Raw genomic sequence first — 12,204 nt, 5'->3', positions numbered from 1 at the left:
CACACACATTACCTACCATGTAACAATGTCAAAGTTCTTGTCAAAGCTAAATGATATAAAAATAGGTGACAAAGTCCCCATACATCACTGCTGAAAGTATTCAGTCTAATGTTAAATTAAAATAATACACAATGGCTTTTTCCACACAAAGACAGGCTCTGTACTGTTTCTGAAAAAACAATAATGTCTCCAGTTCTAGCCTCAGTTTAAGAAGACAAAAAACAACTTCAAAACTTGTAACGTTTTCTATTTCAGAGCCAGAATAATAGGGAAGTGGGTGCAAATACCCTCTAGCCAGAATCATTGGAAGAAAAGTTCTAGAAGCCGGTAGGTGTGAGCACATTCAAGTCACAAGGTTTGAGATTATGGATCTGTGGAAGTTGTTTTTTCTGTTCTATCACTGGGATGTCCATCTTGGGAAGCTTGAAGGTTGCTGGCTCTTCCAACATTCAGGTGGCCTTCATGCATATCAGCTCCATTGGACAAGGCTTCTGGGCTTCTTTGTAGTGTTGGGTGGCAAAACCTCCCAAACCAGACTTCTGGAGGGACCTTGGTCCAAAAAGGCTCCATTTATATCCCAAGTTTCTGTCTTTAACCCTGCTTCCAGAATCCATGGTGCTAAGATTTGGGCTGGGTAAGGCTGTGGAAGAGGCAGAACAGAACCAGCTTCTAGGCTTCTACTTAGAGGAAAAGTGGAGGGGGAGCTTTCTTCTGGGGGTGAATTGGGTTGAAGCTGGCTACTTCTCTTCTCTTCTTATTTCTCCCCTCTATAATTTTAATTTGCAGAATGCTTCTACCATTTGAAGGTACTTGGTCTCCTCAGTGGTAAGGCCCTTTTGGGAATGTAGCCAGCATCTCTTAGTCCTGCCTGTTATTCAGAATGCTGAATGTTCTCCTGGGTCTGTTTTGTGATCAGATAATTCATGATGACACCAGTGGCTTTAGCCTTCACCACTGGGACCTTGTCCATATTGTCAATGGCTGATGATAGGGTCAAGGCAGCGGAAGAGATACCTGCCTCTCCTTGATCCACATTGGTGAAGTGCTGACACTTGCACTCTGGAATCACTCACTTCCAGGGGATGCTTTTCATGTCCAATTGTCTGATAGAGGATGGAGGAGGAGTCATGGGTTTAGGGTCCTCCAGGGTATCATCATGGCTGAATGCCCAGTGGTACATCCCCACAGGCAGGGACATCTTGCCTAGAGGCTTCCTAGGCTCAAGAGCAGGCACTTCTGATTCTTTCGAAATTATTAAAAGACTGGAATCCATCTGTTTATTCCATATGGATTTCAGAGCCAAGTCTCTACCACAGGAGTGAAATCATGTGATCATTAACTGACAGATATTAAAGATGAACACTGTCCAGCTGCTGCCAATTAGCTAAGTTGCTTGGGAAGAGTCCATCCACCCCAGAGGTTAGCTTTTGCTTCCTGAGGCTGCCTGCAGCCTGAACTCAGGTACTAGAAAGGCTCTGAGGACCCATGTTTCTCTAGAGGTTGTGATGCAGTGGGGACCCAAGCTATGGTGTGATTGTCATTGTGTAAGCAGGGATCCTACAGAAATCAGACACCAACCAGAGAGTGTAAGCTCCATGATATATATTTTAAATTTACAATACAAAGCAATAAGATCTTAAAAGTAGAGTGTCCTAATTTATTTTAGGATAAGAAATGTAGATATCTGAATTTGTTTCTATTATTTTTTATTGTGAAAATATGGAAACTTGTTGGCCTGGACACAGAAAATAACTTATAGGAAAAAATTACATTTTATAATATTTACAGGAAAAAAATGAAAAGAGGTTTATTTCTTATTTAATCAGAGTGGTTCTTATGTTAGTGACTGAAACTTAGAGAAAGAAACCAGCTTTCTGGAGGCCATTTGTTGCAAATTCATTAAGAAGAGTCAATTGTAAAATGTGCATGTTTTCCAAAATACAAAATTATTTATGTGCTGGGTCAACATATACAGGATACAAGTAAATTACTTTCATAATTCTAAGGAACAGAGGCAATTTTCCTAATTAACAGAATCATTAAGAAGTAAAAATATTAAATAAGATTACATAGTCTGACATTAATCAAGTACTTTCTTTTTTTTTAATTTTATTTTAATCATTGTTCAAGTACAGTTTTCTCCCTTTTACTCCCATTCCAGCAAGTACTTTCAATATAAGTGGCTGAGTGCCTTGTTCCTCATGGAAGTCTCCAAACATTGATGAAATATAGTAAGTCAAGTTTTTACTTTATTTCATCCGCTGTACAATTCACAACTTCCAACTCTGCTTGAACAACCTACATTTTCAATTGAAGGGTCTATTTTAAAGTTGTAAAATATATTTGTGTTGTTGAAATCATTTCATAATACACACTGAGTATAAATTAATCAAGTATACAAGTAAATTCAAAAGAAAAACAATGTACTCTTATTTTTTTGTTTAGAAGATTTATTTAAATAAAATCTTCTAATAAAGTATATCTAGTCAAGTAGAATAAACATTATGATAATGAATAAAATATTCTTAGTTACTGGAACTATTTATTATTTTTGAATATCTGTAATACTTTTTTTAAGCCTCTCACACCTTTACCTTTATAATCTATACAATAAGAAAAATAACAGTTAGATTGTGGTGATACTTGAGATATTAAAGGTAAGTACTTACATCAATGTCTGTGCATAGTTAGCCATCAATATATGATAGCTAAAATAATATTAACTATTAAGATTATTATGAATATCATTCTTCTTTTGATAGAATTGGCTACTTAGCATTTTTATTTTTTTCTTACTCCACTATACTGTAGTGACATGCACAAAGATGCAACATCTAAGAATGAGACCACGGTTGGCCATGGTTGAACATATACAAAAATTGTTTTAAAACTGAAGATACTACCTTGATGAGCATAATTGTTAACCACAGATTCCAGAGAGGATCAACATTTTAGAATTTATTTCTTGGCTATTAAATAAATGGACAAAATTCAATACTTGAATATCCAGGTACGATTGCTCATATTACCCAAGGGTAAGAATAATTCAAATGTTTATTTTTAATTGTTGTTCAGTTACACTTGCCCTGCATTTTCCCTCATGGTTTTCCCCTGACCCATTTTCTCACCCACTCACACAGTCAATAGCCCCTATTGTTTGTATCCACATGTCCTCTATTTTTGTTCCTTGGCTTGCCTATCCCCTTCTTTCCTTCATTGTCCCCCTCCCCTCACCCCATCACTGTTAGTTTGTTCTTTATCTCCATGTCTTTGGTTCTATTTTGCCCATTTGATTGTTTTGTTGATTAGGTTCCACTTGCAGGTGAGATCATATGGTATTTGTGTTTCACCACCTGACTTATTTCACTTAGCTTAATGCTCTCCAATTCCAGCCATGCTGTCAGGAAGGGCAGGGGTTCCTTCTTTCTTTCTGCTTTGTAGTATTTTATTGTGTAAATGTAGCACAGTTTTTTGATCCACTCATTTACTGGTGGACAATTAGACTATTTCCAGCACTTGCCTACTGTATATAATGCTGCTGTAAACATTGGAGTGCACAGGTTCTTTTAAATTGGTGATTTGGGATTTTTAGGGTATAATTCCAGCAGTGGGATCACTGTATCAAAAGGCAATTCCATATTTAGTTTTTTGAGAAAATTCCATACTGTTTTCCACAGGTGTTGCAGAAGTCTGCATTCTCAACAACAGTGCACTAGAGTTCCCATTTCTCCACACTCTCTCCAGCACTTGTTGTTTGTTGAGTGGTTTATGATGGTATTTCTCATTGGTGTGAGGTGGTATCTCATTGTGGTTTTAATTTGCATCTCTCTGATGGCTAGTGATGGTGAGCATTTTTCATGTGTCAGTGAGCCCTCTGTATGTCCTCCTTGGAGAAGTGTCTGTTCAGGTCTTTTTCCCATTTTTAAATTGGATTGTCTGTCTTCCTGGTGTTGAGGTGTGTAAGTTCTTTATATATTTTGTAGATCAAACCCTTGTCTGAACTATCATTGGCAAATGTTTTCCCATACAGTTGATTCCCTTTCTATTTAGTTGATGCTTTCTTTAGCCATACAGAAGCTTTATAGTTTGAAAAGAGATCACAATACCTAATATCAAGCTGTATTACAAGGCCACTGTAATTAAAACAGTCTGGCACTAGCACACGAATAGACACATAGACTGATGAAACACAATAGAGAACCCAGAAATAAACTCATGTCAATATAGTCAATTAATATTTGACAAAAGGGGTAGAAACATAAAATAGAATACAAATTGCCTCTTCAACAAATGGTGTTGGAAGATCTGGACAAGTACATGCAAACAAATGAAACTAGACCACCAACTTACACCATATACCAAAATAAACTCAAGATGTCTTAAAGACTAGAATAGAAGTTGTGACACTATAAAATTCTTAGAGGAGAACATAGGCAGGAAAATTTCAGATATCCCACACAGCAATATTTTCACTGATACATCACATAGGGCAAGAGATATAAAGGAAAAAATAAACAAATGGGGCTACATCAAATATCATCTTTCTTTAACCTTTTCTTGTAACCATATCTCTCCAGTTTAGCAGTAGTTGATTTCACTGTAATAGTGCAATATCTCTCTCTGTATGTGTGTGTGTGTGTGTGTGTACCCAAATAAGTACATCTTCTGCTACACAAGAACCCCTTAGCTCCGAGTTGCATATTGTGCTTCCTTAATAAATAATTTCATAACCATTGTTGTCTTGAGGTGATATTTCTCTCACAATTATATAATAAGTTTAGGTAATAGAAAAATGGGAAGAGGAATTATTAGCAAACAAGAAATAGAAAATTGATGCACAGAGCTAACAATTATAGATCTTTTGAAAGAGTAGCTCTCAAACCACTAGAAGATGAAAATAACCAGGTATATTTCTTAAAATAATAATGTCCAGTAATTTCCAAGGCATTCCTTCCCCATTACAATGAGTTAGAATTTTCAAGAGCTCATTTCTAGAATTTTTGAATCCATGATTCATTGTATTACTTTCTCTGTTTGGAAGAAATGCTCTTGGGCCATGATAGCATTTTTTAAAATTATTTTGCTAAAAGCAGCTCCCAACAGAATTAGAGCTGCTCTAATTTATATACCCTGTTGCAACCATTTTTTAAAAAGTTATACAGTAGTGATAAATTGTATTAACATTGCATATTTGTTGTCTTTCTACCAAACCATGTGCTCCCTAAAGGTCTCTTTCTTATCATTCTGTTCCCATACACTGCTCTGTTGCCTGACTTCTGATAGTAGGCCACACGTTTGTTGAATAAATGAACTTCTCCTGCTCTGGAGTGTTGGGTACCCTCCCCCACTACATATATAAATATCATGTATGGATTCTGAGGAAGAAGGTGCAAGTAGATATAGACTATGTCACAATATTCTCTGAGATCTCAACCTGAAGAATTGTGCTTAGGTCAGGAATAACAGAGCTGATATAACATGAAATGAGGTTATTAGAGGAATATGTTTTCTTAATACTACAAATTTATGTAAAAATGAAAAAGTAAACTCTGAGGTTAAAATTAGACTAAATAGATGAGAAAACCATTCTCAGTTTTGTCTTTGGACTGGGCCAATTCTTCTGTTTACCTCAGATTAGCGATTCTGTGCTACTTTATGAAATGAAGGGAGGGCTTAATTTTTTATGGCTGATCCGTTTTTACCCCTCACAAACATTTCCATTTCGAGAATGCAGAACTTCTGAAAGTACCTCAGTGTTGTAAGGCCATATTTGACACACTCTCAGGTAATATACTCAATGGTGAAAAACAAAATTTTTCTTCTAAAATAAGACACAAGACAAGGATACCCACTTTCATCTTTGTAATACAATATAGATGGAAAGTCCTAGCCAGAGCAATCAGGCAAGGCATCCACATTGGGAATAAAGAATTAATTGTGTCACTTTTTGCAAATGACATGATTCTATATGAAGACTCTACAATGGTTTTCTCTCCTTATATCAGTAGCCCTTTATTCTGTATATCACTTTGCCAACAATTCTGAAACAACAGTGTGCTTTTAATTTTTTTTTTTTGCTAAATCATCAGAGGCCCAATTGATATTCACCAATCAGAACATAGTGCATTGATACAAAACTCTGTGGTAGAGACTGTCAGTCAATACCAGGTGTAATGCTTTTTTTTTAATTAGTCAATGTCATTGCCAAGAATTTCAGTACTGTAGATGATATCCATTAATCTCATTTAAAAATATATTTCATTTATTTTTAGAAAGAGGGGAAGGGAGGGAGAAAGGGAGAGAAACATCAAGGTGTGAATGGCTCTCATGCTCCCTCTAATGGAGATCTGTTGGAGTCCACCCTGCCTGGTCTCAGGAAGCTGTAACCCCCCACAATTTAGGCTGAGTGAGAAACCTCTGAACCAGGAGACACTAAGGAGATAAACTTATTTCCCTGGCATGAACGCTGCCTGTTCTGTGCCTGGCCTCCAATGCTTGATCAATTAGCCAATGATGGGTAAGATTTCCCAAAGGGGAATCACCTAAGACAGGCATGATCACATGGAGGCCTCAGGGAAGGACTTGGGGGGCTGTGGAAATGAAGGGGTGATCAACATCGATCCCTGCCCCCTCCGCTTTGTCAAAGCCTGAGTCCTTGTTCTTAGTTGTGAGAAATCCAAGTCTCCTGGCTGCCTTTGTCTCCTCTGCCCAACTCAGGCCTGTGGAAATAGCAGGGGAAATGCAGCCCAGACCAGAGTCGGCAGGCCCCCGGGGTAATCAGGCCGGGGACATAGAATATGCAAGATCCTGTGAGATCTGTTTGCTGGAGGATGCTATTGAATTAGAATATGAAGGCACGGGGAGGAAACAAAAGTAGCCTTTTAGGTCCTGTAGTCTTTTTAAGTGATAAAACACAAACTCTCAGCCCAGAATCCCAGCAGGAGATCCACCAGAACCTTTGAAAGCTACCTATTCCTTTTGATCTTCCCTGCCAGACTGTAATCCACAAACTGTGTCTGTATTCTTAATAAAAGCCTACTCAGGCAAGGACTAGGAACTCTTTCCACTAAGGAGAGTGGCTGTTTCATACCTATTCCCTCACAGGACTCGGTTGTCCCTGTGTATGTTTTTCTCATGTTTCAACGAGCATCTGCAGCAGTGATAGATACTGCTGGCTCAGTATTCATCTCAGAGACCTGGCCTACAACCCAGGCATGTGCCCTAAGTGCGAATTGAACAAGCAGCCCTTTGGTTAACAGTCTAGCACTCAATCCATTGAGCCACATAAGTCAGGGCTGAATCTCATTTTTGATTGGGAAAGGAATAAGGCTTTAATCAAAAAAAAAAAAAAGAAAGAAAGAAAAAGGAAACTAACAGCAAATCATAAAAGACTAGATATATTAGAATTTAGCTTTTATTTAAATTAGCTTTCCTAAGAGTTACAAGAGCACTGCAATATAGACAAGTTCTGGGACCTGTAGGCCTACTTGTAAAGCAAGTTTCAGAAAGTTTACTATGCTTTAAACAACAGAAGAATGTACCCTGTTAAGTATGAAATGTATACCTCTGTTCTTTTCTTTCTGCTTTTACAATAATATCACTGATTCACAATCTCAAGATGTTTTACAGACCACTTTTACTGTTCCAGGCCATTTGGCCATTGTAATATAGACTCAGACAGGATGCCATTAGGATCTGCATAAATCAGATTGCAGAAGCTTACATAAGAACTATCCAATTAACACAATACGTGACCCAGAACCCCTTATCCATGATTTCTCATGATTTTTGCTCTATAAAACCTCTTGTTTATAAATAATTGAGAAGTGTGGGCTTTTACACATTAGCTTCCCTTTCTCCTGAGCAGGCTATTCATAAGAAAACAACCAACCTTTCTCCACTGCAAAGCCTGTTGTCAGTTCCCATAGACTGACTGCGCACATGGATGGGTATGGACTCTCTTGACTAGCTGGGTTCAAATATTTTCTCTAAATTAGAATACACTTTAAAAGTGATAATTAAAAGAGTACATTTTTTCCACTGAGAAACAATGTTTAAATAAGATATATACATGTGTGTATATATATATATATATATATATAGAGAGAGAGAGAGAGAGAGAGAGAGAGAGAATAAAGGGTTTCTGGGCACCCCTCACACCACATGAAATTCTGATCTTGTTACTTTTATAAATTTGAAAAAAACATAATTTATGTATATTTTACCTTATTTTATTCAATAATATAACTTGTTTAGTCCCCCATGTCATTGAACTTTTTCTACAATATTAGTTTTCATGACTACCTAGCAACTGCTATGTAGATACTTAATTGGATACCTAGAATGCTGCAAAATGTTCACTACAATGCAGCTATTCATAATTTATTTCTAGAAATATGAGTGTAATGCCTGAAATTCTCTAATTACAATATGCCTGATTGAATGGCCAATGGGTAGATGATGCCTCTATATTACTAGATTTGTGGTCACAACTGACAGAATCAATAATAGGCAGTTCTTTATGTGGCAAAGTAATGGAGTAGTTAGGAGTAGAGTTTGCTGAAAGGCAAGGGACCCCAAGGTGACAGATTAAAATAGCAACCAAGCAAAAGGAGGATGCTGCCTGGGGAAAACTGTAAACAAAAATAATGTGGCTATGCCAGTGTGAACCAGCTGGAAGTCAAGCCACTTGACATAGCCTAGGTGGAAAACTCCTATGGCACTTGTCTTAATTGTGAGGGCTTCATGCCCTACCCAAGGTGACTGGAGACTTCTGCCTGTGCCCAGAAAAAGGGGGAAGGACAAACATCGTCATTGTTTGGAAAGCTGGGTACTCCCACTGTCTTCCTGTGCATGTGGGGCTTTGGGAGGTCACTTTTTAAGCAAAGGCATAGGGAAGCTCCTTCTCTTGATATGGGGTTTTCAGAGCTTGGTGCAAGCTCTCTGTCTCTGGGCTTTTGGCATTTGGACACTCTGGGTGTTTGGCCCTGTTCCCCATATAGATGTGAGTAGTCGTGGAACCAGGTAGGTGCCGGACCCACCAGGGGCTTAGGCCCCACGTGTTTGGAAGCCTGCTCCTGGAGGCAGGGTCCCACACTGGGACATGTGACTCTCTTGGCAACAGTATCTGGGACACTATGGTCCAGTGAAGCATGGCACATGGGTCCTGGACTGCTACATGGACACTGAGAGCAGCACACCCAAGATCCTGAAGGATAGAGCTGCTGTAAGAAGATAGAGACTCTGAAATCTATGGAGATGGAGACTCTGAAACCCATGAGTACACAATCTACAGGAGATGGGGTCTGTTTGTGTTACCAGTTTAAGTACAGATAAGAAAATGGCGACTTCTGGGCATGGTTTTGGCTTACAGTTTTAGGTAACAAGAGAAGTTCTGGCTCTCATGGGAGAGAAGGGCTCAGAGCAGGAGTGCTCTCAGTCCTCCCAAAATTGGAACCTTGTTAATAAAAACTTGTTTCCTTCAACAAAAATTGCTGGGTCATATATAAGGGTGACAAGTGCCCAAGCCACATTCTGCACAGTTACACTAAAAATTTAGGATGTGGCAGACCTTTTCTCTAGGGCATAGAACATTACTGAAAGTCATTCTGCTAGCATATCATTATTTGGTTCTTGTTAAAAACCAAATGCCCTGTGAGAGAGTAGTGCAAAGCTCTTAAATAATACCTGCATGATAATATGACTAGGAAGAAATGGACTTGATATAAACTGAGAACAATAACTCTAAGTGATAAAGTACCTCAGGACATTATCTCTATAGGAAACTTTGGAAAATCAATGAAGGGAAATTTTATTTAAATTTTCCCAAGTGGAATGATTAGCCAGAGCCCATTAGATGGCTTTTTATTTTCCAGAAGGAGTAGCTTAAATACCATTTGGCTCTGCAACTTAGATTTGTATTCACACTCACACTATTACTGTGAAACACTAACTTTGCTTCTTAATAATTTTTGCAAGAGCTTGCAGAAAACATATTTTAAAGTTATGTTTTAATTTTTTTCTAAGTGATATTAGAAAATATTATGCTTTTCCACTCCAGAAGAAAAAATAACACAGACATTAAATAAGATTTACTTTTGCATTAATTAGTGAAATCTTATTTTTGATTTATGAAATACAACAACTAAGCCAAGCCCTTGCCCAAGAGACATTCTGCTGCTTGACTCTCTTTTGTTTTATATTCATCCTCAAAATAGTAGTAACTGCCCTGGCTGGCATGGCTCAGTGGATTGAGCGCGGGCTGGGAACCAAAGTGTCCCAGGTTCGATTCCCAGCCAGGGTACATTCCTGGGTTGCAGGCCATAACCCCCAGCAACCGCACATTGATATTTCTCTCTCTCTCTCTCTCCCTCCCTTCCCTCTCTAAAAAAATAAATAAATAAAATATTTAAAAAAATAGTAGTAACTAAGTGGCACTGACCTTTTATTTCAACAAACTATCTCTCCCAAAACTCTTTCCTAAACCCTCTAAAGTATGTTGTGATAGAAAATGCACAGTCCCTGTGAAAAGTTCAAATTCTTTTTTGTTCCTTTTTATTGAATTTATTGGAGTTACACTGGTTAAAAAAATATACAAGTTTCAGGTGCACAATTTCACAGCACATTATCTGTATACTGTATTGTGTGTTCACAACCCAAGGATCAAAATCTTATAGTATGTGTACCTTGCCATATCAAACATTAAAATTGCAAATAATTGATATCTTTATAACATATTTTTATATTTATTTAATATTCTCATGTGCAGAAAAAGGGCCACATACTAAATCTGACAAGCTCAGGAATGCCTGAATAGTGATCTTACAAACTCAAAGATCAAAAGTAACCATATAAGATGGTCTGAAATGAAAACTTTCTTGCTAAAACTGAGTCATAGCAAAGTCATGTCCTAGGTTAGCATCTTTCTTGGCAAAGGCTAATCTTTTCCTTAACTGAGCCTGTTATATTTCTGAGTCTAAGTAACATACTTTTGGAATCTTTTTTCCAGAATCTTCAGGGCACAATCTTCTACCACTACTGAGATTCTGATGAGACCACAGAACCTATCTTTGTTATTGTATTGTTTATTGTTAACTATCTTAAACCACTTATGTAAAAGAGGTTTGTGTCCATCTCTTTTTTTTCTAAAGATTTTATTTATTTTTATTTTTAGAGAGGGAAGGGAGAGAGAAAGAGAGAGAGAGAGAAACATCAATGTGCGGTTTCTGGGGGCCATGACCTGCAACCCAGGTATATGGCCTGACTGGGAATCGAACCTGCAACACTTTGGTTCGCAGCCCACGCTCAATCCACTGAGCTATGCCAGCCAGGGCAACCATCTATTTTACTTTTTATTCAATTGTGGAAGAAAAGAGGCTACATGCTAATTCTGACAAGCTCAGAGGAGACTCATGTCTTGCAAACTTGGAGACCTAAAGTAATCACAAAGGGTGGTCTACAATTAAAATTTATTAACTAAAAGCAGTATATATGGTTCCAACTTTGGGGGTTGAGGGAACTGAGAGCACTCCTGCTCAGAGACCTCCTCTCCTTCTAGAACCAACACCTCCCTTTCTCCCCAAAAGTCTGCAAGCCAAAACCCTGCTCAGAAGTTCCCCATATCCTTATCTGTTTTAAAGCCAACCATGCAAACAGATCTCCATCCTCTTAGGAATGTGCCCTTGTGAATTTCAGAGATGCCATCCTCTAGCAACAGCTCTCTCTTCCTGGATCTGGGGTGCACTATTCCCAGCCTCCATGCAGTGGTCTGGGAAAACATATGCCATGTTACAGTGGGTCATGGTGGGGTCCAGGGAGGCACAGTCCCAAGACAATGACTTCTTTCTATGTCCTTCAGAGAAGCAAAAGTCTGTAACTCGGCATTCCTGGCCACAATTCAGCTCCAAGCATCCCTCTTGAATCTGTCCTTGGCTTGGCAGGTCCCCTCATAGTTCCATCAGAACTTCCCTGTCATCTCTAGGTCGACTTCTCAGTGGGCCTTGTTTTTCTTACTCCAGGCCTCATAGCATGTTCTCATTCCAGACCCTGTGGCTTCCCCCTTATACAGCAGACTTCATGGTGGAAACCCAAGTCTCTTGCACTCACTCCAGACCTCTTCCCTTCATGGTGGACTCTCTCCTACTCTCTTTTAGCCCACCCTCATTTAAATGCTCAGCACAGAACTCCTTGTATGACCTTATATCC

The 12,204-nt window shown here is 38.5% G+C and overlaps 1 pseudogene; it reads right to left on the bottom strand.

Annotated features, from left to right (window-relative positions):
- Positions 1-258: 258 nt before the first annotated feature.
- Positions 259-1,265, bottom strand: LOC114495704 (annotated as a pseudogene).
- Between the last annotated feature and the right edge of the window lie 10,939 nt (positions 1,266-12,204).

The sequence above is a fragment of the Phyllostomus discolor genome, chromosome 4 (genome assembly GCF_004126475.2).
Source record: "Phyllostomus discolor isolate MPI-MPIP mPhyDis1 chromosome 4, mPhyDis1.pri.v3, whole genome shotgun sequence".
Lineage (NCBI taxonomy): Eukaryota > Metazoa > Chordata > Mammalia > Chiroptera > Phyllostomidae > Phyllostomus > Phyllostomus discolor.
Note: the sequence above shows the minus strand (reverse complement) of the source record. Positions and strands in the feature narration are given on the sequence as shown.